The following is a 26,982-nucleotide window of genomic DNA, read 5'->3' as shown; positions in this document are numbered from 1 at the left end:
TCCATTTGAAGAAGCCCTCAAAGATCAAGTCCAGCCTTTCTCCCAACACTACCAAGTGCCACATCCACACTGCCTTTAAATCCCTGCAGAGATGGTGACTCAACTTCATACTGCAAACACAAGGTGCTATTTGAAGAAGTGTGCCAATAAAACCATGTTAAAAACCAACAGATGGGAGCTGGGGGGAAAAAAAAAAAATGTTTATTTGGTTCTGCCTTTCCTGGAGCAGCACCTTATTTCCACAAGGACAAAGATCCAAACAACAGATCCACAAATCCTAGCTGGCTCTGCCACACAGTTTGCAGTTCGACTATTATTACCTCAGCCTCCTTACATGAGATTTAAATTAGCAGATGCAATTTGGTTTGTGCAAAATAAAATCCAAGACAATGCTCATATGGGTATTTCCTTTTCATAACCTGTTATTCCCAGTAAAAGCAAAAAACCCAACCCCCTGATTAAAGTAAGAGAGGAAACGACGTTCCCTTTTAAAGGCACTAATTAGGTTTCTGTGGAATGCTGGAGGGGGACGGGTGAACCTGTCCAATCCACGTGGATTTCACAGTTCATTCCCAACCTCAGCCAAATCCCAATTTATCTCATTAGAGAACAATATTTCAATCTCTTTTTGCCATAAACCAAAGCTGGCACATTTGACAGTCCAGCTCCAGACCAGTGGTGAGAATTTGTGGGGAAAACAGGGAACCCTTCGGTTGCAGGGATAGCCCAGGGTGACAATTACTGCAAGCAAAGCAAGAGGCAGAAGCCACCTTGCCTGAAGCCTTGGTGGCTGAGCCTGTGCTGCTGCAGATGCTCCAGGCCTGAATTACCTTGGAAAACCCCAAAGAGCAGGACAAACTCCAGTGATCTTTCCCCCCCAAAATCATGGATGTGTGTGGTAGAATTCCTGAGTTTGCCCAGCAATCTCCATGCTCCTGAGTTTCCACATTTCAGACCAACTTGTTCAGTTCACAGACTTTGCCTGAGAAGAGCAAGGACTGGCCAAGTCCTCAAAACTGCAAAAAAAGCCCTGCAAAAATTTGGCTCCAGAGCAGCATCTGCAAGGCCTTAAAGTGAGTTATGGCTTCAGAGAAATTTGACAGAAGCTCAAATCTACTTGCAGGAAACCTCTGCCTGGAAGCAATGGAGGAATAAGAAGTGGGGAGGAAAAACCCCACACTGAAGACACCGGGGAAACCTGAGGCAATCAAAGGGACCCAGGAGCCAAGCACGCACCTCTGGAGGTGTTGATCAGCACAGAAGCTCTGCAGCTACAGCAGCCTCCTCAGCTCTGGAAAAAGGTCCCAAACCTGTGCCTCATCTCCAGAAAGGGATGAGGAACAACCTTTTGAGGTCAGCTAAGAATCTGTTGTAATTACGACCACAGCCCAGCTGCTCCATCTCAATCAGCCGCTGAAAACACCCACGGACGGAAAGGACCACCAAGGGTTTGGGGTTTTATCTTTAAAGAGCTGCGTGGCAGGAAGCCAACGTGGTGAAAACCCCAAAGGCCTGAAGCCAAGGGTTAAATCCATCCAGCTGCTGACTTTGGCAATACTGATGCTAATGTCAAAGTTATTAAGTAAAGGGCAAACAAATAAAAATACACAATAACTGCAAGTCGATACCTTAAAATACAATCCAAAAAATCCCAGAACAAACAAATCGGTTCAATAAGTTTCATGTCCTTTTCAAAACCGTTCTCTTATTAATACGACTAATAAAGTTTGCCTACAACAAAGCAATAACCCGTGCATGAAAAATGGGGAATATAAATGCAGTTATTGTTTGGAGAAATCAGGATACACACACTTAAGAAGCCCACAAGAGCAAAATAAAGCTCTGTTCACAACAAGAATATTAATTCTGAATTAATTCATTGCTGTTTCTTTCAATGTGCACAACAGATTGAGGCTCATATTTATGACACCTGAGGAGAAAACCAGGTGCATCAACTACTCAAGACTTAGAACACCAATGGAGCCTTTGGTAAATGATGATAAGCCAGCAGACAGCACAATGCCAGAGTAACCAAGGGTTTGTTTCCATTTTTGAAGCAAACCTTCAGCTGCCTGCACCCTTCTCAGAGGAGGCACTTGGGCTGGAGCTGGGAACGAGCTCTGCTGTCAGCCCCTGCTCCCAGGCACAGCCTGGGTGATGTGTATAAACACACATATGTTGCTGCTCCTCCTTCAGGACACAATCCAGGCTTTCAGGCACACAAGGAATACATGGCCAGATTTTCTCCTATTACCTCACCATCTGGTGCTGCTGCACTGAGAGCTGCAGGTTTGAAAGCACTCACAGAACACATTTTGGTGCGAGTTCCTGTGTGTGTTGTCCGAGACTCACCTAATCACCTACAGAAATTCCTGCAGCGCTCTCCTCTCATAAATGCACATTTCCAACAGTCTCTCATTGTGTGCTCTGAGCAAACTCCACGCTGCTGAACTGCCCTGCTGTGCTTCGGGGTGATTTATACACATGGGGGTCGCACAGAGCTCTACCTGCTGCTGTTTAAATTCTGAAGACTGCGACATTCCCAGGAAGGTACTGGAAGCTGAGCTTTATCCTTCCCCTGTGCCCCCACATTCCCACCATGGCCAACTCAAGTGGTTCTTCTCTTCAAGGACCTGTAGTAACCATGGTCTCTCTGCAACCCCTGAAAGCCTTCGCTCCTAAAAATCTCCAAGTCACTGCACTCATCAAGGTCTCTGCTATTGATTCCATCTGAAATCAATCAAAGTGACCCCAACTGTCGCTGGGCTTCCCCAATATTTCAGATACACGTGAAATGCCCCTAAAACTCAACCTACACACTGATGCTTTCAGCAGGACCTGTCTCCACTCTCCTCATGTCCACAGAAGTGAAGCCTGAGGACCAGGGCTGCTCCAGCCCTGCAAGAGGGAAGTTTCACCCATCCAAAACAAAAAAGTTTCAAGCATTAACAGCCAAAAAAATCCCCCATCAAAGCCACATCTCCCTCCCTCAAACGTGGGGGAAAAAAGCTATTTTAAATATTCACTAATACTGGAGAAAATACTTCTCACAGAATGCAGTGATTTGGCTTTAAACCAATTTTTTAATTAATTAAACCACAAGCAGAAAAAGCACTAGTTAGGAGACCCACTTCAATTTATTTCTTATTTTTTCTAGATCGTTTGTACAAGCTCTCTGTCAAGTTACATCCACAACAAACCTGCTCTGATACTCAAATTTCAGCTACATGAGATAGGAACATCAAAACCCAGAGAAAAGGTACTGTTTAATTGCTTCTGCAATTCTCCAATTAAAAAAAAAAAAAAACACCAAACAAACAAACACATGCTTGCAATTGAAGTCAAAAACAAGTTTGGAAACAAATCTCATTTTGCTCATTAGAAGTTGAGTCCAAAGTGCTTTGAAGTCTGAGCTCCACAATTTCCGGTTGAGAAGAGAGACTGAAAAGGGTTTGCTGTTTGCTTTTTATTTTTTACCCAGAGTCTTGAGTGACATTTATCAATTCTAAATGTAAATTAAGCTGGGCTTAATTTTGTATTTGTATTCCAAGGGCCGATTGCCACATGCTCAAGTAACAAATAACATAGCAGATCTCAGGAGCACAAGAAAGAGAGCAGACAACACAGACCCACATCTCTAAGACTTACATTAAATTCAGTTCACACTATCACAGACACAAAAATGGAAAGCCCCAAGAAGGTTTGAACAGAGAAACTGGTAACTTATCACATTTCATAGGAGTAGGAACCACTCCAAGTAGAAATGTTACTCTTCCCTTAAAATTTCAACCCAGGTAAGCACAGCAAAACTTCACTTAAACACTCCACGTTCCCCGATTTTCTCATGCAGGTAAAATCAAGAGCCAAAATCTCTTTCAAAAGGCTACCACTTCTTTCTCTATTCCATTAGAGCAAACCCCACACTTCAGCAGGAACCCAAACTTCAAGAGTTTTAAAAGATTCTTTAAACATTTCTCCCAGTAGCAGGAATTCAGGTTTCCAACTCAAGCTCGAACTGTCTTTCTTTTAATATTAAGAAATCAGATTTTCTCCTCCCTTCTCCCACAGCTGAACAGGCAGAGCCCTAAAAAACCTTCCAGCTCACTGGAACTGACTGAGGGTTTTCGGGGAGAGGAGGAGAGTGAAGCTGCCACAGGTTTCTGTCATTCCATTCTCAGCTGGCCCAGCAGGTTTCTCTCCAAGGATACACGCCAGCCCTTCCCATTAACTCATTTCATTCCCTGCCCCTTCCTTTGAAATAAATTTTAAAACCTGCAGGAACTGACCAAGAAAATTAGGAGCCAGAAGAATCGGCTCTCAGCAGACAAAACCAGAGAAATCATGTGCCCCAAAAGAACTGAGGGGTGGCTGTGAAGCTTGGATGTTGCTTTGACAGCACTGAAAATTACAGATGGAAAGTCTGCCTTTAGATTCCCCCTCTGGGCTTGTCCCCAAAGCCTTTTAAAGCATCTTGTTGGTTTTACAGCCAGAAGACAAGATAATCACTGTGACAAATGGTAACATTTACATTTGGGACATTAGTTCACCCCTGAGCGTGTCACCTGTCTGCCAGTTCACTCCCACACCAAGTCTGAGGCCCAAGAGCCGGGATTTAAGCCCAGCCTTGTTAAACCTGTGTATTCAGCTCCTGCCTAACTCTCGCAAAAGGCTGAGGGAACAATTTTCACCTTTCCCTCTGCCACATTTACCCGATAAAACCCCCCAAGCATCGCCTGCTTGGCTCTGTGGTGTATTCCTGACCTAATTCATGCTAGAAAACATTCCTAGAGTTCAATAGGTGAATTCTCCCAGTAAAGTTCATGCATTTGTTCCAGTGGGGAGCACGCACAAAGCAATTTAACCTGGACTTTCCCTCATCAGAGCCGTGCAGCAGCTTCTCATTTTCTCAGCTGCCTGCATGGGAGTCAGGCCCAATCCCTAAAAGCAAGGAGTTCTGGAAATCCGGACTTCAATGGAAAATGCTGCTATTTGCTTTTTTCTCACTAACCAGGTAATAGAAGCTGCTGAGCACCTGAAGAGCTCAGAAACCAGAGAAAAGCACAGAGAGAGTCCTCACCACAACCCTGGGGCAACTTAGGGTTTATTTGGAATTTGCCAGTAAATCGTTGAGTTTCCCAGAAGTTAAAACTTCTGTCTGAAAATACAAGAACGCAAAGCAGGATTTGCAAAATGTCAAACCCATAAATCTCGAGAAGCTGTAATTTGTTTCTTCCCAGCCTTCAGGAATTAATGGGATTACTAAAAGCAACATACCGAGAGTGGGAAAAAATTAAGCCTTCATTAATTTATAGAGCAACTGATTAAGCAATAGTGATGCTCTACAGACTAAAACTAGCATTTAGCAGGCTGCTAAAGAACTGGAGTTTAAAAAACACCCCTCCAAAGTGGTAACCTTTGAAAAATTCGGGATTAACCCAGCATGCAACTGCATCACGCAACCGCATCACCACCTACTGGGCAGTGATCCACAGGGGATGAGGGCTGGATCGGGCTGGAAAAGTTGCAGGTGACGTTTTGTGAGGAAGACTTTGACAGTCCCTAGACCAATGGATTGCAAAGTGTAATTTATATTAGTCCTGATGGGGGCACGCAGTCCAAAAACTCTGATATTTTAAGGCGAACGGCACTACAAAGGGTTGGTTCACTCCCAACTCCAAAGCTCCTCCCAGCATCAGCTCCAATCATCAAACTGGGAAGAACAGGGCAGCACCTGAGGCTCAGACTGCATTTGACACCCCTGGGGAAGCTTCAGGAACCTCCCCACGTGTGGTAAATTGGTTTTCCCATAGCATCTACAAAATTCCAAACCAAAATAGCCCCAGCAGAGGGACCTCAGGGAGGTGATCCCTCAGGAGCTGCGAGGGCTGAAGGAGGAAGGCAGCTCATCTTCCTCACCCCGTTTTTCAGGTTTTGTGCTAATCCCAGGCTACAGAACGACAGGAAATTCAAGAATCTATCAATCACCTATGGCAAAACCTCCAGGGAACGTGCAGCCATCTCTCTGCAAAGAGATCTTTGCGCATGCAGCCCAAAATTAGTTGGTACTTAAGCACTCAGTGGTCTCCTAAACACCAAAATAAACACGATTCCACATGGTCGGATCTTCACGAGAAATTCCTGCCAAGCCAGGATTTACTGAAAAGCAAAGCAGGATTTACTGAAACACCTGCTTCCTATGCAGCATCAACACCTGAGCAAAAAAAAAAAAAAAAAAGCCAAAATTCCCAAATTAAACGAGTGACAGGAGAGATAAAAATGTTCCATTGCTTACCAACAGGTTGGAAAAGAGCCAAAAGATGTGCAAGCATTCTCATTTCACAGATAAGATGCTGGAGCAGCAGCATCCACAGGGTTTGATTTAATTTTCTTTTCTTTTTTTCCTCCCCTTTAAATGCAAACCTCAGTGTCTGAGTAACACACAAGGAAAAGTGAGCCCGTGATAACCCCAGCCGTGGCTTCTTGCAGTGCTATTTGAATCCCAACCCCAATTAGGGGGAGGAGGAGAGTGTCTGTACCCCGAGGGGAGGATTCACACCTGCAGGATGTTGTGATTAGCACCTGCAGCACTCACTTGGGGAGAAAAAACCAAATAAATTGGGTTAAATGCAAATTTGACTGAAAGTAAGCAAAGGAAGGAGCTGCTGGGGTGGGATTTAAAGGTTGTATTCCCATGACTGCAGCCAGCTCACAGGTGGCAACCCAAGAGGACTCACCAACACCACAATCAGCTCCTAGAGAGGCAGAAGGAGAACAGGGGGTTCAGGGGATCCGAGGTGCTGAAATGGGAGGGCAATTTGCACCCAGATCCAGCCAGGAAAAACAGCGTGGCTATAAATAGGAGTCTGCTGTATATTGCATGAACTGCACTGAGATCCTGGAAGGAAGCAAAAGCTGTTGTTGGAGCCTGAAACCATCTCAAAGGAGAGAATTTGGGTGTGCAGAGCACCATGCCTGCTGCCATCCTTGCTGTGCCCTCTGCACTCCCACCTTGGAGCAGACCCTATTAAATTCATCAAAATAATTCTGCCAAATTAGAAACCCCGTGTAAGGAAAAATAACAAAAGAGAGAGTTCAGGAACAGAAAGGTTTTCAAATGAGCTTCTCAGCTTGCTGTACACAGATATAGAACAAGGATTTAACCACCTGCTTGCACTGTGAGGCACAAAGCCACCTGGCAACATTCAGATAGAAGATTCACTTCCTAATTTCATGTAAATACAGGGCAGAGTGTTTGGAACAACACATATTGCCTTAAAAATAAATATATCAAATCTTCTCAGGAGCTACAGGGCATGGAAATGCGACAGGAATATCTGAGAGCAGCTCGTGGGACTACAGAACCCCTCGTTTTTCCAGGCAAGGAAACAAAACTCCATTTGAAAGGAATCATCAAAATTATTTCTGATCTAATTTAAAGGATTACCTAAAAACCTAATAATCTCCAGCTGTAATTAGATAAATGGCATACTCAGATTGATTAAGCTTGTCATTTACAGCAAGAGCCCACATTCCTCTTGTCTGTAACAGAATGCTCCTTTGGAACGTTCTTCCATCGGGAGAGCTCCATCAGTCAAAGCTAAGGAGCCAATGGGAGGTGCATTTTTAACTCAAGGGTAAGTTAAAGGCTTTGAAATTGGCCTGCAAAGGTGTTTGTTTAAAGCACTGATATCTTGCCCTTACATTTAAAAAACTGCATCCTTTTGCAGCCCTCGCTTCCACCCAGCAGTGTTTGCCTGGCCCACGTGGACAGACTGGGAGCTGCAGGTTGGGATTCCAGAAGGAATTGCTGTGCTGCGCCTCCTTCATCTGCTGAATTCAGCCAGGGAACAACAGGGGAAGCCCATCCATGCAGCTGCCTCCTTCACTCCACCCCAAATATTCTCCTCTTCCCCAAATGCTTCCTCAGAAGTACAAATGCCAGATCCTCCCCCGAGCTGCATTCCCATCTGAGGAAGTGGAGAAAAAAAGGAAAAAGTGCATCAGTGCAGCCACGGATGGCGTGAAGCGTGCATGTTCTAGTAAAGCCATCAGGAGAAGCTGCATTTTCCTTCCAGGACCTGAAGGAGGCCCAAGAAAGACATAGAGAGACTCTTTACAAGGGCCTGGAGTGCCAGGACAAGGGGGAATGGCTTCCCAGTGCCAGAGGACAGGGATGGATGGGATATTGGGAAGGAATTGTTCCCTGGGAGGGTGGGCAGGCCCTGGCACAGGGTGCCCAGAGCAGCTGGGGCTGCCCCTGGATCCCTGGCAGTGCCCAAGGCCAGGCTGGACATTGGGGCTGGGAGCAGCCTGGGACAGTGGAAGGTGTCCCTGCCCATGGCAGGGGTGGGATGGGATGAGCTCAGAGCAAGTTCTCTGATGATCACCAAAGACTCTTCAGATGTCCAGAACATCACCTTTCCTGTTGAAACTTCAAACACCTCCCTCTAACTCCAGAATCACAGAGTCTTTTAGGTTGGAAAAGCCCTCCCAGCCCATGGAGTCCAAGCTGTGCCCGGTGCCCACCTTGTCCCCAGCCCAGAGCACTGAGTGCCACCTCCAGCCCTTCCTTGGACACCTCCAGGCATGGGCACTCCAAAGCTCCCTGGGCAGCCCCTGCCAAGGCCTGAGCACCCTTTCCATGCAGAAATTCCTGCTGCTGTCCAAGCTGAGCCTCCCCTGGCCCAGCCTGAGGCCGTTTCCCCTTTTCCTGTCCCTGTTCCCTGGCAGCAGAGCCCGACCCCCCCGGCTGCCCCCTCCTGTCAGGGACTTGTGCAGAGCCACAAGGACCCCCTGAGCCTCCTTTGCTCCAGGCTCAGCCCCTTTCCCAGCTCCCTCAGCCGCTCCTGGGGCTCCAGCCCCTTCCCAGCTCCATTCCCTGCCCTGGACACACTCCAGCCCCTCCAAGGGCTCTCTGGCCAGGAGAAAAATGACAAACAAGGGAACATTCCCATTCCTCTGGAGGATGAAGTATTTACTTTCATTTCAAAACTCTTTAAGAATCCCAAAAGAAATAGAAGTAATGGATAAAAAAATGCTGAGATGCAAGAGGAAGAATCACACCAGGAGCTCCATCAGCACTACTCCGGGTCCAGATGAGACAATAGGAATGCTGGGGCACAGAAGCCATCAGTGCCTAATGCCTTTAAAGGCTGAGAGCAGAAATGTTTTCAAGGTGAAGGACTGCTCCTCCTATAAAAAAAGAAGAGGCTCTACAAAACCTCAGGCCCAGCAGCCTGGAGTGCCTCATTTCTCCGGGAATTTTTAATGTCTTGCCATTGAAAACAATTGCCCAGAACACAGAGCCACGGGCACTCCCACCTGCCCTGGGGGAGGGTTATCCTGCAGTTCTCCTGCCTGGATGACACAGAACGTCAACAGCTGCAATAATAAAACCTTTGGGAGCAAAACAAAGCCTTGGAGAGCAGTAAGTGGGATGATTCACAGCAGGGGAAGAGCTCTGAAACGCTCCTGGAGCCAGCACTTTAAACAACAACAGGAGTCCCCAACCCTTCCCTCCCTCCCCAAAACCCATCAATACCTTGGGAATAATCCATGCAGCAAGAACGAAGAACGCTCATCACAGAAGTAACTCCATTCCAAGATACAGAAGACATAATATTAAATCAATAATATTAAATGTACTCCTATTAATGTAAAACATCTCAGAAAAAAAGCTCTGCGTCCCTACTCCCCAGTGAGTTCTGAGATACTGCGACTACTCCTGCAATAAATGCTCAGGTTCTGTTCTTAAATTTACTTGGCCTCTCCGAAACTTGCCAAAGCTCCAGCTTTTCTCCATTTATTTTATAAAATATTGATCACTGAATATGATGAACTAACTGCAAGCCAGAAATTTATAACAAGTGTGTGGCATGTAAGAGTAAACTGCAGTTTTATTGGCTTCTCCTTTCCCTTAAGCTCATCCTTATTCTTATATATTCTCAAACCCTCAATATCACTAAAAACTATTGGGTTGTATTTCAAGGAATTGATGTCTATTTAATGATACTTCACTGTTAGTAATTGAGCAGAAAGGGAATCATTTTTTAAAGAAATGGCAGTAATTGCTCCAAAATCCTCTTCTGGAGAGCAACAGATATTATGGTGCTTCCTATAATACACATTTTTCAAGAAATACAGTTTTCCATGAATTTTATAGGACTAATTAGTTCCAAAATGCGGAATTCCATCCTCCTTTTTCCCCGAACTCTTGGAGAACGTATGAACCCGGATTTCTTGGGGTTTGCAGCTGGGACATGAAACCACTATTGGTAATAAAGTTCTCCTTCCACCAAACACAAAGAACCCTCCAGTTCCCAAATTATTTTTGAGAGAGGGATGAGGTCTGAGCATCCCATGAAGAAGCTGCTCAAAGTAAGAAGCAGCAATCACATGGCAATAAGGATTATATATATATAATTATCGTATTTTACAAAACATCTGCTATTTCTGAAAGGTTTTGGATCTGATATTTTAATTCTAATAATTAGAAACCACTTGAGGACTCCAAGTCAGCTGATTTGGGTCAATAGCAGAGATGGACTTCAGAGCATTAAATAAACCCTCTTTCAGTTCCCCTCAGACAAGAGGAAATACTCCAGCATTTATTACATATATTGGACACTAAATAATGAATTTCCTTTTCACTTCTTATCTCAACACATTCCAAAACAAGGCATTAACAGGATAATGGATTGCTGTGAACATGGGGTGAACGCGATGGCTTTCCTGTCATTTCCAAAACAGATTAGGAAACAAAATCATTCCAGTTCCGGGCAATTCCCATGCAGCTTCCAGCAGCCACATTCTGTGCACCTCACAACATTCCTGTGGAGGAATAAAATCGTCCATCCAGCCCAGCCTGCTTTTATGCTTATTCACAAGTTTAACTTCTCTTTCTCATCCTCCTCCTCATCCTCCATGATTTACCTTTCCTCCCATTCCTTTCTCTTTTTCCCTTCCCTTCATGTCCTCCTGCTTTTGTTCAATCCAAACCCTTGCACACCTCTCTTGGAGAAAATCTGAAGGACCAGATTGTCTCCATGGAATCAGAGATTGGGAAACACCTCTGAGATTATCGAGTCCAATCTTTCCTGAAGTTGCAGCTTCCCAACAAAAAGGACTGGAGGTCGTAAGTAACCCAAACTAAAGAGCTTCTGAGAAGCAGGCACAGCGAGTCCGTGGGACAGGCAGTATCCGTGTCCAGGCCTGGCAATGTCACCTCCACACCAAAGTGACCTTCACTGATCCGCTGTTTCATACCCAATCTGGTCCGAGTTATGGAAACCCACTGGAGTGCATTAAAATGTCATGTTCCTAATGAAGCTGGGCTGGGAGACTGAGGAGCTGAGCTGGACGCTGCACAGAGCTGTTCCAGGAGCTCTGACTTATGAGACAGGCACAGATAAGATTCCTGCACTCACGCTGCTGGAGGCCTCATCATTTTCTGACACGTTATATTTCAAAGTGCTCTTAATTTCCTCCTGTTATTCGGGGAGAAATGGTGCTGCACTGCAGCGATTCCAGCCAGCCTTCCCTAAAGCATGCACTGAAAGGGAACACTGATCCCCTCGAGTTTGCTTTCCTAGGGATGAACCTGCCACCTTTGAGTTCCCTTTGTCACTGTGGAAGAGCACAGGGAGGAATCACAGGCGGTGAGGGCACCTCCCCACACACCAGTGCTGTACATCCAACACAAAAACATCGGAGTTTTCCCTGCTCCTGGGGGTAAAGCAGCTCTCTAAAGACCCAAGCAGACAAAGCCATGCTGGCAAAATGGGGGGAAATGCTTTTAAAGAGGATTTGAAGTGCCATCCCCTCCTCCTGTTGGAAAGGTACTGGATCCTGTTCAGGGAACACATGCGGTGTCTCGGATGATCTCACTCTTCACAAAGCTTGTGTGAAGTAGATGGATGGAAAACATTCCTCCCTGTGAGGTGGGGAGGCCCTGGCACAAAAGCTGTGGCTGCCCCTGGATCCCTGAAAGTGTCCAAGGCCAGGCTGGATGGCGCTTGGAGTAACCTGGGTAGTGGAAGGTGTCCAGCCCACGGCAGGGGGTGGAATGGGATGGGCTTTGATGTTCCTTCCAAATGAAGCCATTCCTTGATTCCATGAATAACTAGCCCCCACTCACGATAATCTCCTTGCTTCCAGCACCAGGAAGAAGGTTTGGAGATGCTCTCACCTTGAGACTGGAAAATCAGAATCCTGAAGAACAACAGGACAGCCCTAAAGGTTCATATCTTAAAAGATGCCGCTTGCATTTGAATCGAGGCAATCAACTCTGGTCTTTCCTATTTCCAATAGGTTCTCAGCTCCAGTCATGGGAAAAACAGTAACTCATTTCTCACACAATCCAGCTGAATGTGCAACTCCTGACTGGTTACAACCCAGAGTTCAGTAACTACTCCTTCTACACAAAGCAATACTTTTACTAAAACATTACAGAGGGAAGTGATTGTCCCCCTGTATTGGGCACTGGTGAGGTCACATCCTTGTCCTGCGTCCAGTTCTCCCAGCCAGAGAGCCCTGGAGGGGCTGGAGTGTGTCCAGGGCAGGGAATGGAGCCGGGAAGGGGCTGGAGCCCCAGGAGCAGCTGAGGGAGCTGGGAAAGGGGCTGAGCCTGGAGCAAAGGAGGCTCAGGGGGGACCTTGTGGCTCTGCACAAGTCCCTGACAGGAGGGGGCAGCCGGGGGATCGGGCTCTGCTGCCAGGGAACAGGGACAGGACAAGGGGAAACGGCCTCAGGCTGGGCCAGGGGAGGCTCAGCTTGGACAGCAGCAGGAATTTCTGCATGGAAAGGGTGCTCAGGCCTTGGCAGGGGCTGCCCAGGGAGCTTTGGAGTGCCCATGCCTGGAGGTGTCCAAGGAAGGGCTGGAGGTGGCACTCAGTGCTCTGGGCTGGGGACAAGGTGAGCATCGGGCACAGCCTGGACTCCATGGGCTGGGAGGGCTTTTCCAACCTAAAAGATTCTGGGATTTCAGTGCTATGAAGAGGTGTTCACTGGATTTCTCCAGAGTAATTGCAAAAAATGTTTGTAAAGACACTTCCTTCAACTGTTAACACATAGAGAACAGGAGGATGTTCTGAATAGCTCAGAAATATGACACAGGATATTTAAAACAAAATATTAAAATAATAGAAAGCCTTTTTTAGATGGATAATCCATACGGATTCAGCGATCCTAAATCAGAAAAAAATGTCACTCGGCCATCTCTCTAAATAACAGGGACAGCATTCATTCGCTGGACTCACTGTCACCCTGTGCAGTTCATTAAGGATGCTGCTTTCTCTGTTCACACAGGAAACTGTTTAGAATTCCACTGGACCTGCTCAGGCTTCCCTTTCACTAGAGCTGGAAAGGAAAAAAAACCTCCAGATAATGAAAGCCAAACATCTGGCACATTCAGCAAGCACTTGCATCCTAATGATGGGGGGAGAAGTCATCCCTCTCATCAGTTCATTTCATCCCAGGCATGTGGGTGGGGTGCGGAGATGGGGAGCACAGAAGCCTCTCTTCACCCCCCACCAGGAACTCGGGTTGGGATCTAACGGATAGATCTGCACTGCCACTGCTCACTGGGTTGACATTCCCACAAGGAAAAGCACATTTTTCAGGGATTATATGTAATATTTATATATATATATATATATATATTTATATGGTCTGAGAGAAAGAACAAGGCCAGGAGCAAGGGACATTGAAGGCAGTCCTGAGTAGGGACACCAAAGGCAACCTGTAAAAAAAATCCTACAAACCTTGCACCCACACAGAGCAGTTCAGGTGCCTGGACCTGATGCTTAAAGGGCTGGAACCCCTCTGCTCTGGAGACAAAGTTGGGATTGTTCAGCCTGGAGGAGAGAAGGCTCCAGGGAGAGCTCAGAGCCCCTTGCAGGGCCTAAAGGGGCTCCAGGAGAGCTGGAGAGGGACTGGGGACAAGGCATGGAGGGACAGGACAAGGGGAATGGCTTCCCAGTGCCAGAGGGCAGGGCTGGATGGGATATTGGGAAGGAATTGTTCCCTGGGAGGGTGGGCAGGCCCTGGCACAGGGTGCCCAGAGCAGCTGGGGCTGCCCCTGGATCCCTGGCAGTGTCCAAGGCCAGGTTGGACATTGGGGCTTGGAGCAGCCTGGGACAGTGGGAGGTGTCCCTGCCCATGCAGGGATGGCACTGGATGGGCTGTGAGGTCCCTCCAACCCAAACCAGTCTGGAATCCAATGAAGTTCTCTCTGGGTCTTCTACAGGCAGTAGTGCTAAGCCAGGGCTCACAGCTCCAGGTGCTCCCACACGGGTATCAAGGAATTGCTGCACCCAACCCAGAATGGAAAAGCCAGTTTCCCTCAGCAAAGCTGTGAAGATCCAGAGCAGGGTCTAAAAGAGACAGCGTTGGGCTGAAGAGGGTGCGGGAAGAGCTGCCAACACGCTGGGATGAGGAGCAATCCTGCTCCAGAGAGGGGGAGCATCCCTGCCAGGGAGAATGGCTCTTGGGAAGGCAGGGAGAGGCCTTGGTGGGAAGAACAAGCAGCGCCACGTGTCCCTCAGCATAAGGAGGAGCAGCAGACACTGCTGATACCCATGGTCTGTTGTTCAAACCATTGAGAGGGACCATCTCCAAAAGCTTTCCGAGAAAAGGCCACAGGGAAAAGAACGTGAGGCCTTTCTCTCACTTTTAGGAGAGGAAGAAAAGCAATAAGGACAGGAACTGGGGGGATTCACCTATCTATGTTCACAGGGACATCTCCAAACTATCCCTCATGGAATTCTTTGGCACTGAGCTAAGTCCTTGTGAGTAGGGAAAAAGAAAGACCTTCTCCCACGAGAGAAGCAACAGGTTCCACCCACACGATGGTCTGTGCTGCATTCTCAGTTCCCTGATGTTGATCCAAGGCCAAGATTGTGCTAGGCCTTGCATCAATCCATCATCTTTCCCCTGGAAAGCTCTGCAAGCAGTGGTAGCAGCCTTGAGCTCTGTCTGGTGTGCAGCTCATCAGCTGAGACAATTGTAGCAATAACCACGCTCTCTCACGCCTCATAAATCGCGATGTGGGCTCCACTCTCCAGCTGAGGCCAGGAAATCGGGGCAATTCCAAGCTATTAAACTGGAAGTTACAGGGCTGTAACTTCTTATCCTGCTCCCTGCTTTAAAGGAGAGCATTGCCTGTGGTGCGTTCAACATGCAAGTAAATCAGATCCACCCGGGAGCAGAGGACAGGAGTCAAGGTCAAGGGAGAAGCACGTCCTCTCCACTTGTTTCCCGGCACACCTGGGACAAGCACAGTCTGCTCGAGACTTTTGGCTGCATTTCAGGCAGTTCATGGAACACAAAGACTGCAAAAGCAACACCGAGGCCCATCTTAGCTGTTTAGAAAACAAACTGGACGCTTCACGGGGCTGAAGGGTCACGACAGCACGGATTAAACCAGGTTTTAATGATGCAGCAGAAGCAGACAGGACCATCTACATCCTGCTTCCACCAGGCACAGCACTGGGTGGCCGGCCAGCACAAACTCCTCTAGATCTGCCAAAGAGAGGGCTGTCTATCACAGAGTCATGGAATGGTTTGGGTTGGGAGGGATGTTAAAGATCATCCAGTCCCAAAACCCTCTTCCATGGGCAGGGACACTTCGCACCAGACCAGGTTGCTCTGAACCCCATCTATCCTTCATGCAAGCCTCACACCATTCCATGGCACCCCTCTGGCCTCTCTCACCCCCTCACGTGTCAGGTTGCTGGGAAGTCCATCACACAGAGCATCTCCCCTGCCAGGGCCTCACAATATCCATCATTTGGGCAAGCAGAAGCTCTGGAGAAGACAAACCTTCTACATCCACGCTCAGATGCTCTGGCAAGGATGAATCAACTCAACACTGTTGATGTCCAGTAGCTTTTCTCCAGGCTCATTTTGGGAAGAGTCAGCCCCACCACCACCACCAGCTTCACTGCATGTTCAGGCCAGGAGCAGGGAAACAGAGAGAGGATTTTGTGCAGCTTGTTTTGTACAACATTCCTGGCTTCAGAGGTAGGTCAGGTACGCTGTAATCCACCTCTTTTTGGGGCTGAAGGGTCGAGTACTGAATACTGTGAAGTCTTCTAGAGTAGAATGATTGTGGGGAATTTCTGTTGTAATTGTGATGAAGGGTCGAGGGGTGGATTTTGTGTAAATTGCTCATTTTTGTTCCGTGTTGTGGTGGTTTTGGTGTTGGGAATTTGTTTGTTTAGTTTGGTTGTTTTTGTTGTTTAAAGTGAAGGTTGTGTGATGAATGTGGATTTTAATGATAATTCTTAAATACCTTAAATAAGGTTTCCAACCCGGTGTCCACTCAGCAGGAACAGCCCTGACCGGTTCATTAACTGGTTTCCAAAGAATGCTGTGATGGCCTTACCTGCTTCACAGTGATTTCATCCCTGCTCAGGATGCACCAAAGCAAGGAGAAACAGAACCTGAGCCCCACAAGTGGTGCTGAACACAGAGTCATGGGCAGTACACAGCATTTCTAAACCAAATGCTCTGAACCAGAGCCCCCAAAGCACCAAGTATGGGGAAAACTCATTACAAAGCTGTTAAAGGAAGGATACGGTGTGAGAGTACCTCACCCATTTAAAATTAAGTAGGAGTTGTTTATGAACCAGGGATGTAAATTTACAGACCAAGAACGGCTCCGTATCCCATGGCCAGCTCCCAACCTTTGTGTCAGACAGCAGCTGTTTGGTTTGGCTGCTCCCTGGGCTGGGAGAGCTGTGCTTGTGACTGTGCCCAAGGTGGGAATGCAGGGATTTCTCCAGTTGTTGACATGGATTCAGAGCCTGTTTTCCTCAGACCAGCAGTGCAGCAGGCCCAGCACTCACACAGCTCAAAACCTCACAGTGACACCAGGAGGGGACTAAAACCAGTCAACTCCCCTCCCTAAACCTTCCCCCCTGCCAAGCACTTCTACCAGCAGACAGAAATCCCACGGGTGGGATTCAGGGAATGCGCAGGACCTGCAGACCATGGCAGGATCAGGAGCTGTCATTGGAGGAACCTAAGCTCCTCCATATCCCAGAAGCATCCTGGCCTCGGCACACTCAGTCTGTACCAAACCATTTTTGTCCCAGTGAATCACCCAAAATTGCTCATGGATTGTCACAACCCTGCTTTACTCAGCCCTCCTTTTGAGCTAAGATTGTGGAAGTGCTTAACAATGATAACATTTGTTTAACTCAGAACCTAACGCGTGCTTGGGTGGGGAAAAGAGCACTTGCAAGCAAGAGCAATTTTTGCAAAAGGTGTTGCAGCATCTTGAGTGTCACAGAGGAAGCAGATTCAGCTGCCATGGCTTCAAAGCCAAAGCTCTGGTGATATCCCAGAGACTGAACAGTTCCAGGAGGAAAAGTCATTACAGAATTCCAAATCCAAAGCTCTGGTGATATCCCAGAGACTGAACAGTTCCAGGAGGAAAAGTCACCGCAGAATTTCACTTTACCAAAGGTGGGTGTGATATTAAAAACCATTTTAAAATTTCAAGAGACATTTTGTGCTTTAATGGAGTTCACAATTATTTCTGGATATTGTGATACAAAGGTTTTCTTCTTAAAAGCCTGGATTTCAGCCGAGACTTTGGCACTGGAACCTTGCAGCTCTCTCTCCCTCCATCAAACCAACAGTTTGGATCTATGTGTGCATGAACTCGGGACCACCTTAGGCTGGAGGAAATAAAATCTAAAATATCTTCTCTACAGAGGGACCGGAGCAGCAGCATTTGAAGGAATGTGTTCTGAGGAACGCTTGTGCTCCATCAGGACAGAGCAAACAAATCCCACATCCCTCGTGCTCCCCAGATGAAGAAAACTCGGATTATTCAGCTTTGTGGGAGCCGTAGTTAATGGCAGGGCAGAACCCTTGATGCTGTTCCCATGTCTGGCCCAATCTGGGGCAGAATTTTTCCATTTTGGTTCTCTCAAAGAGCTGACAGAAAAGCAAAACCAATGGGGGAAACCAGGGAACTTGATCTTATTGCTTCTCCAGACGTGAGCAGAGGAGATTCTCCAAAGGATCGTCCCTTGGAGACAGAGACAGGGAGCCAGAAAAGAGCCATATGTTAAATTTCAATATTGGCTGGGATCAAAATCACCCTGGGAAGGCTGATCCAGGCAAATTGCATTGGGGGGCTGTAATGCCATAAACTTGGAAGAAACACATGGGCGGTTGTGGTGTCCTTCAGAGAATTAAGAACTCTTTAGAAATTGGGCCGCTATTGGGGAATTTCATTTTCCAGACACAAAAATACAAATAGCAGCTTAATTTGTGTGCTCTCACAGAGGATTGATCCCGCAGGAAACCTTTGTATCTGGGAGAAATAAGGTTAATTCGTTCTCGATTTGGAGAGGGTTCACTGACAGAAAATAAACTGGATTTGAATGATAATCAGCCGATTAAACAAGATGGAAAAACAAAAGAAAAAGGGATTGTAATTAAGGGTTATCAGCATTTGTTTGGGGGAAAAAGAAAAAATGAAATTAAGGGAAGTAACTAGAAGAATCAGGTGAAATGAGGAGCTCAGCTGTCTGAACATGAAGGAGGCCCAGAAATCTTCAAATCCCAGGTATATAAAAATCTTCAATATTCCAAGGAAAAAAGAGGGAGGGAAAGACTTTCAAGAAGAAGGACTCTGCACGGGTGCATAGCTAACAGGGAACTACCTCCAACATTAGAAGGCTTTTCATGGAAACCTATGGAGTTTTAAAAAGCCTAAAACCAGACACAATGAAGAAGTTAAGAAAAGATAATCTAGGGAGAATTGGTGTAACAGAATCTCAGGAAGATCTCCAAGCATGCAGTATTTTCCTGCTTCTGAGAACTTTATGAAGATTTTTGGGTGCTCTATGCAGGCAGGGGTCAGGAAAAGAACAATGCGTGTTCCTCTGCAGCGAGATGGATATTTTGGGAAGGATAATCACCAAATCAGTAAGGTTGGAAAAGATCTCCAAGGTCATCCTGTCCAGCAAGGGGAAGTACAAAGGAAATTTTTCACCTTGTTTTCAGTAAGGGTGTTAATATTTACCATGGGAGGAGAAGGAGGGGGTGAGTGGTGAAGAAATGAAAATGAAAAAAGAAATGAAATGAAAAATAAGAAACACAAGGGTACAAAAGAAGAAATCATCATAAAGGGAATAAAAGCTGTAGGGGCCATTAAAGTCAAAGCCAGAGTTTGGAAACAAACGGCGCACAAAATTGAACACCACTCCAATGCTTCCTTTAACTGGGATACTGCAGACAATTAAAGAGCAGGGAATAAATTATTCATGCTTAAGTGAAGAATTCTCTCCAAGCCTACACCACTTCCTTCAGTGGCACAGACACCCAAGTGCTCTTCCCTTCAAATTTCTTTCCAAATACACAAAAGCACTGGGAAATGTGACCAAATTTCTTATTATTCAGCACAAGGTAGCTCGTGAGAGACTCACTAAGAGATTACTTCATCAGATAACATTCCCCAAATGCTGGGGATCCCACTAATCTGGGGTTTAGCTGAGTATTCAGCAGTGTCACATGGGAAACCGTGAGTTAAGCTGCAACCAGCAGAGGCATTTAGGGGTAGGTGAGCATCTGGTTCATGGGGAGACAACAGCAGAAGTCCTGAAAACTTAAGTGATTATTAGAGGGTCTTAAAATTCAGGCTTGGAACTGATCCCGTTAAACATTTCAGCAGTAACTGTGTCACTGATGGTGGCACCAGGTTGATCCTACGTGACACAGCAGGGACACAGGACTTGGAGGAGGGGCTGCTGATGGCACCCAGAAGCAACTGGAGTCTCTGAAGGACTGAAGTAACAGAAACAGGATAAATTCAGGGAGGCACAACTCAGGGTCAGGTACTCAGGGAGTGCAAGAGATTTCCTGGAGTGCTGGGAAGTGCCCGGTGGAAACTGCGGAGGAGGAGGAGAAGGGAGCGTGAGCTAATTCCAGCAGGAGGATAAAGCTTCAACTTTTACAAGGGCATGGATTGACAAGGGGGAATGGCTTCCCAGTGCCAGAGGACAGGGATGGATGGGATATTGGGCAGGAATTGTTCCCTGGGAGGGTGGGCAGGCCCTGGCACAGGGTGCCCAGAGCAGCTGGGGCTGCCCCTGGATCCCTGGCAGTGCCCAAGGCCAGGCTGGACATTGGGGCTTGGAGCAGCCTGGGACAGTGGGAGGTGTCCCTGCCCATGGCAGGGGTGGCACTGGGTGGGCTTTGAGGTCCCTTCCTACCCAAACCACTCTGGGATTCTAAAAACCAAAAGCCCAACCCCATCCTCGTTTTTGGAAGGGCTCAGTGCCGACACCAGGGAAGACCTGGAGTTCAGGCAGCGGTACCAGCCCCACAGCAGGAGGTGCACATGGCCTTTCCCAGTCTGAGGCTCCTAATGCACATTTCAGCTGATGAACTCAGAACCAGTGGTGCTAAAACTGGCTCCAAACACCAGCATTGCCACCTCTCAGCCCCAAAAGTTCACTGGTGCTATTAAACTGCACCAACGCCCTTCACAGCTCCACTCCTTGTGAAAATTTGTTTTTCTTTTTTTGTTTTAATAAAGCTGATGATTGTGAAGAAGAGACTTTCATAGACACACCAAAAAAACCCAAAAAAACCAATCCACAATTTAAACAGCAGGTTAAAACTGGACATCTCAAACCACAGCCTGCAGTCCAAAAGGAATTAATTCACACTTTATACCTTTAACCCTTAAAACAACCTAGCTGTACAGCAAGCTAAGACCAGAATCCAGCACATCCACTTGGTTTTATTTTTCATCTAAAGAGCTTAAATTTTGTTCATTTCCTGTTATTTGGAAATAGTTGTGAGGAAAGGTTTCTTCAGCATAGAGACGTGTCTCTTATTCCTAAAAGAAATTACCAGACAATCTCAGAAACCAGGATGTTCATAAAAAGAAAAAGGAGAGAAAAAAATATATATATAATTCTAAGCCCCCACTTTTATAATAGGAGGGGAAAAAAAAAAAAGGAAAAGCTCTAAAGCCTCCCCACCTTTCCAAGGAACATTAAAATTTTTGCAGCGCAATTTTCCAGGCGACTGCCTTTGTGGCAGAGCCATTACACCTGAGCAAATATGACACAAGGTGACAATACAATTATTCCAAGCAGTGATTTAGCACGGGTAGAACACCATAAAGAAGATATCGAGCCCCAAAGTTGTCCACAGGCTGCACATTCCCTCTCCAAGGGTAAGGTGTGAAACACAGCACCTGGGAGTAACTTTCTTGCCTCAGCAGCTCCAGACAAGAGCTGGGAGAGGAAGCTTCATCCTTGAGCAGAGCTGTCCTCTCCTTAAATTCCACTCTTATTTCTTAGGGGTGCACCTGCCAAGGCACAGGGATCATGTGTCCGAAACCTGAGTGCTACCACGGACAGATAAAATGCATCAAATAACCCCTGGCTCACCATCCTGCTGCCTCCCCTGGCAAAGAAAACCCCAAAGCAACACTGCAATTCTGGTAAGAGAAACTGAGAATTCACAGGAGAAGTCTCCAACTCCCCAAAGCAAGACTCCACCCCGTGAAAGTCCAGGCCATTAATATTATTAATTATTTACCATATCTCCTATCATATCAGCTTCCTAGCTCCACCAATCAGCTGGCTTTCCAGGAAGGAAGGAAACGTGGACCTGGGGTTACCCTTGCACAGGGAATAATGTTATCCTCGTGTGACAGCACAGCACCTCAAACACCAGCTCCCTTCGTGTGGAGAAATATAAACAAAACACACACACACCCCTCCTTTCTGCCTTCAAATGCTACATCAAGTTTACTTGTTTACAGTTTCCTTGTTTACAGTTCTCCAGATTAAATGGGATGGCAGTAAGCACTAAAATTCCCCTTTTTTAAAAAAAATCTGAAGTAGTGGCAGCACAGCAGTGAACACAAGGCAAGGAAAATGCAGGATTCCAAGAACAGTAATTACTAAAATAACACCAATTGAACAGACAAGGAATAAGTAAGAAAGACCCCAAAATTCAAAAAACAACCAAGCAACCAAACAAAAAAACCCCAACAAAACAAAACAAAGCAAAGCAAAAGTATGCAGTAAGAAGAGTTAAATATGAAGGAATTCAAGGTATGACCAAAAAAAGTGGTCGTTTTTTTTTGTTTGTTTGTTTTTAATTAGGGTTAACTGCGGTTTGAGAAAAAAGGGAGAGAAGCTGACAGAAAGTACTAACAGAGCCCTTAAGACTGAGTGTAGAGGCTTATCAAGGAATTAGCCAGGTACAAGCCCTTAAGTTTCCTAATCCTCAACTCTAAAAACTGCAAAACCCAGCCAGAATGCTGCCGGGCGTGGGAGTGCTGCAAAGGAATTCCTCTGAGGAAGAAGAGCGGAGTTGTGGGACCTCCACCGTGCCACCGACATGAATTTCCAGTCGAAACAACCGAAAAGCGAGTGTTCAGATCTTTCCTCTCTCACTGCAGGGAAACCACGCTGATAGGAAAGACACAGAGCCCAGTTTGACAAAGCACATCAAACCCCGGCGGTTTTCACTGACTCTCCCCTCTCCAAATCTAACGCGATGAAGGAGTGATGGTTCTTGTAAAGAGATGAATAAAATACTAGTTCTGGGCGTAATTTTTACCTGAATTCCAAGGGAAATCAAACACAAGAACCCCCAGCCTGAGTTGGCAGTTCAAAGTTTGCTGCGCTGGGTGATGCAGCAAGTTCCCCCCGCGTCGCCACAGGGAGCGAGAACACACCTGGCACCCTCCGCTCTGCTTCCCGAATAACCCCAGAGCCGGAACAGAGCATCGGCGAGCCCAGCGCCACGCACCTGCCATCAAACAACCCGAGGGAGAGCAACGGCGGGGAAAAAATACCTCGGCATGTCAGAGCAGGAGACGCCCGGCCATTCCCCACCGGCGGCTCCGCATCCCGGCTGCTCCCGACGCTGCGCTGGGCAGGGATGCGCCTGCCCCTTGCCGGCGCCGGGCACTCCCCCGCTGCCAGCCCGGCTTCCCAGCTGCCCCCGGCTCTCTCCCTTTCTCTCCCCCTCCCGGCTCCCCGCGCGGCTCGGAGCGCTGCGGGCGGGGCTGGGCAGCGCTCCCCCCGGCTCCCCGAGCTCCCCGAGCCCCCGCGCCCCCCGAGCCGCTCCCCCGCTCCGGGGCCCGTCCGCCTCCCCGCAGCCCGGTGCGGGCTCCCGCTTGCCGGGGAAGGCGGCAGCTCCCGCTGCCTTCGGGAGATCATTTTCCAGGACAGCAGGAATCCGCTGGAGCCCGGCTCGGCACAGCGATGCTGCTGGATCGGTCCCTCTCTCTTCCCCCGGGATACAGGTGCCAGGTGCCACTGGCTAAAGCAGGGTTTGGGAAAGAGCTCAGGCTTTTACTCACCTTCGTGGAATTTAAACAGCATTCCCTGAAACTCGCGTCTGCAATTCTCTGAAACTTCATGGACTCACCGTGCAACTCACGGGAGACTGCCCAGGCACCTAATGGAGCTTATTTAAATCAGAGAATCGTGGTTTGGGCTGGAAAGGACCTTAAAGCCCATCCAGTTCCACCTCCTTCCCCACCTGCCACCATCCCAGGCTGCTCCGAGCCCCAATGTCCAACCTGGCCTTGGGCACTGCCAGGGATCCAGGGGCAGCCCCAGCTGCTCTGGGCACCCTGTGCCAGGGCCTGCCCACCCTCCCAGGGAACAATTCCTTCCCAATATCTACCCTAAATTTCCTCTGTCAGTTCGAATTTGCTATTGTATTGCTGGCATTGTTGTCCCTATTACAAAACCAAAAAAAAAAGGTCATTTTTTTCAAAATAAGACTTTTTTTGTTAGGGCACATGGTGATACCAAAGGGGAGCTCACAACACAAGGTTTATAGGGTCATGTAACCACTATGAAATAACACCAGAGCACTCCAGTTCTTGAAAACCTCTACTGTGATTTAAATTGCTCCTCAGTCCTTCAAAAAATAAGAGCACAAGGTTATTGCAAACTTACTTAATTCTACTTCTTCTCACCCACAAGCCCCACTTACCAGCATGACTTCAAACCTTAATTTCCTTGCAAAGCCTCATAAAATTAAAATAATCAGAATGAGCATTATCTCTGTGTTATGAGACCTGGAATATTATTTATACCTGAACACCAACAACAATGAAAATAAAATAAAAAATCTAATACCCATAGGAAGTCCTGGGGTAATTCATCTTTCCTGGTGTAGCTGTGTGCTATATTTAGCTTGTTCTACCACTTATTAATAAGATTTACCTGTCCTGTGAGATCCACCTGTCCGTCACACAGACCTGTACTTCTGTCACAGTGTTCCCCCCTCACGTGTTCCCAAAACGCTAAAGCCAGCTCCCATGAAATCAACAGTACGAGACCTTCAAGGCAGGGGTTTTGCCCCAGGAATCAAGAATTCCTACAGGCAGAAAGGACAATCCAAGAGAAGCTGCCTCTGAGGGAGAGAAAAGGCTTCTTGCTCCCAGACATGTGCATTAAGTATTTGATATGCTCGAAGAATGTTATTGTTGGTAGCTTCACATTCCCTCAGAACATCATCAAAAGGAACTAATTCACCTTGTGGGCTCCGATCCGGCAGCTCCTGGCAGAAGGGAGTTGCTCTGGAAGCGTGAGGATCTGACAGGAATAACGATGATTGACAGGAAAGCTGCTCATTAGTTCCTTTCTCTTCCGTGAACATCCTGCGTCTGCCCAACGAGTCCGACCCAAACACAGCCAGGGCCAGCATCTCACAGAGGATTTTCCTGGCAATCAGCAGATGAGCTGGACTCTCCTTGGGATGCATTTGCACAGAGTGCAGCATGGAGAACACTAAAACCACTTTTGCCAGACTCAGAGGTGCATTTTTCTGCACTCGGGGAGAGGATGCCTGGGAAATAAATCCTGCTTTTGTAAAAAGCAGGAGCCAAAGTCCTGTTAGAGCCTTATGTGTTCTTCACCGACCTCATCCCTGTTCCAACCTGTTGCAGGAATGCAACCCAGCCGTCCCAGACAGACAGACCTGGCCTACTGCAGAGCTCTGATTCTCTTATATCCTGATACAACAGGTTCTTGTTGTGTTCAGTCCAGTCTTTTAAAACTTGCATAAAGTTCCTTCTCATCCTCCAACTCTTTTAAACACCTCGGATGACATCGAGATCTTTGGTAATTATGGAGCTTGTCCTCCCAAAACACATCTCTGGGCACACAGAGGAGAAGAAGGTGACTGGGATCAGTCAGTCTGGATTTACCAAAGCTAAATCATGCCTGACCAACCTGTCTGGGCTACAGTGACAGAAATAATAAAGGGATGGAACGTGGATGAGGACACAGCAGTTATAATTTCCCCTGACTTTGCCAAGACTTTTAGCACTGTCTCCACGATGTTTTTGTATCCAAGTGAGGACAGTGTGGTCTGAAGGGGTGAAAAGTGAAAAATGGGTGAAGTAAAAAACTGATTGAATGACATGGCTCAGATGGGGCAGGAGGAGACACAACAGAAGAGCTTTTCCTTTAGGGAAAGGTTCTTCCCCAGAGGGTGCTGGGCACTACCCAGGCTCTCCAGGGAATGGGCACAGCCCCGAGGCTGCCAGAGCTCCAGGACCGTTTGGACAGCGCTGCCAGGGATGCCCAGGCTGGGGTTGCTGGGGTGTCCTGGGCAAGGCCAGGGGCTGGATCCATGATCCTGGTGGGTCCCTCCTAGCTCAGGATATTCCAGGACTCATAAGCTGAAGCAATCAATAAGGATAATAAGGAGTAACATTTCCTCTCAAGAACAGGTAAGAGATGCAGCAGGGGCTTTGGAGTCTCCATCCTCACATTTTCTTCTGGACAAAGCCCTGAAGCCAAAACCGGCCCTGCTCAGCCTTGGTGAGACCAAGGATTTTATTTCATTACATTTTACAGCAATTTCTTTCCTTACTAAATAGATTTGAGAAGTTGTAGTTACTGCTTCGGAAGCAAATATTGGATTGAGTCTAAAAGTTACCAGCGTGTATTTCCAGTTAAAAGCCAGACCACAGCTCTGCAATAAAGTTAAAAATCTTAATGATTTTAAGAATTTGTATAGTTTAGTTGAGGCAAAGGACAGTACTGGCAGGTTTCTGCTGTATAGGTGTCTGCTTTGTGTGAGGAGCAACACAAGGAGCACAGGGAAGCTCTTGGAATTGCAGCAGACAAAATACGGAATCATTCCATCTCCCACTTGATGCAGCATTTTTAATTTCTTCCTGAAAAGCAAAAAGTTTGCAGCTCTAGAAGGCCAAAGCTGCAGGTGGCAACTCAGTGACTGTGATCAGACTGATTTCAGGGAGGACTAAAAATTATTCCTGGTTTATTTCCTGTCATTCAGCTGGTTTGACCTTGGAGGAGAAGGTTGGGGTGTTGTGTAATTCCTTGCAAATAGGAGCTCACAGTAAAATGCTGACCACCTCTAACTGCAGCCCTACATCAGAGTGTGCCCCTGGGCATGCGAAAAAGACCTTCTAAGAGAGGGGAAGGTGGTAAAAATTTAAAGACAATTTGCACAGAGGTAAGTCAGAAACATCCTCACTGATCCTCTGCATTGTTTTTTGAGTGTTTTTGTCACTGAGAGGCAAAGGGGGTAAGGAAAGATGATCCCAGCCCTCTGGAAGTCTGGGCAGAGCCCTGCCATCTGCCCATCTGTTCACAGGGAGGGATTACACCAAATCCCACTGAGCCTGCACACTCACAAATCCGGGAGGAGCAGTAATTGGCTTACTGGAGTTTGTTAGATTCATAATTTGATCACAAATTCCTCTCAAGGCAAGTTCATCCACGGCATTCATTTCCCTGCCATTCCAACGGCTCATTTGTTCTGCAGCACTATAAATATTATGTGAATGAAAATCACAGGAAATGGCTATTCTGTGCTCCAGCGCTTTATTAAGAGATATCTATTTCCAAAAAAAAAAAGAAAAAAAGAAAAAACAGCTAATTATATCTGCATTTACACAGCTCCTTTCAGAAAGATTATCCAAGACTCTTTATAGAGCAT

At 47.0% G+C, this 26,982-nt stretch overlaps 1 protein-coding gene across 17 annotated transcripts in view; it reads right to left on the bottom strand.

The window, feature by feature from the left end:
- The window catches only part of PCDH15 (protocadherin related 15), a 633,986-nt gene that overhangs the window by 292,786 nt on the left and 314,218 nt on the right, over positions 1-26,982 (bottom strand). For 2 of the 17 annotated variants that reach the window (XM_039553542.1, XM_039553539.1), the window contains exon 1: positions 22,844-22,965. The exons of the other annotated variants lie outside the window; for them this stretch is intronic. The gene's annotated coding sequence lies outside the window, so the exon portion shown is untranslated. Of the gene's footprint in view, positions 1-22,843; positions 22,966-26,982 lie in introns of those variants that run through there. 17 annotated transcript variants of the gene reach the window in all.

The sequence above is a fragment of the Corvus cornix genome, chromosome 6 (genome assembly GCF_000738735.6).
Source record: "Corvus cornix cornix isolate S_Up_H32 chromosome 6, ASM73873v5, whole genome shotgun sequence".
Lineage (NCBI taxonomy): Eukaryota > Metazoa > Chordata > Aves > Passeriformes > Corvidae > Corvus > Corvus cornix.
The sequence above is the reverse complement of the archived record's forward strand: the minus strand, read 5'-3'. Positions and strand labels throughout refer to the sequence as shown.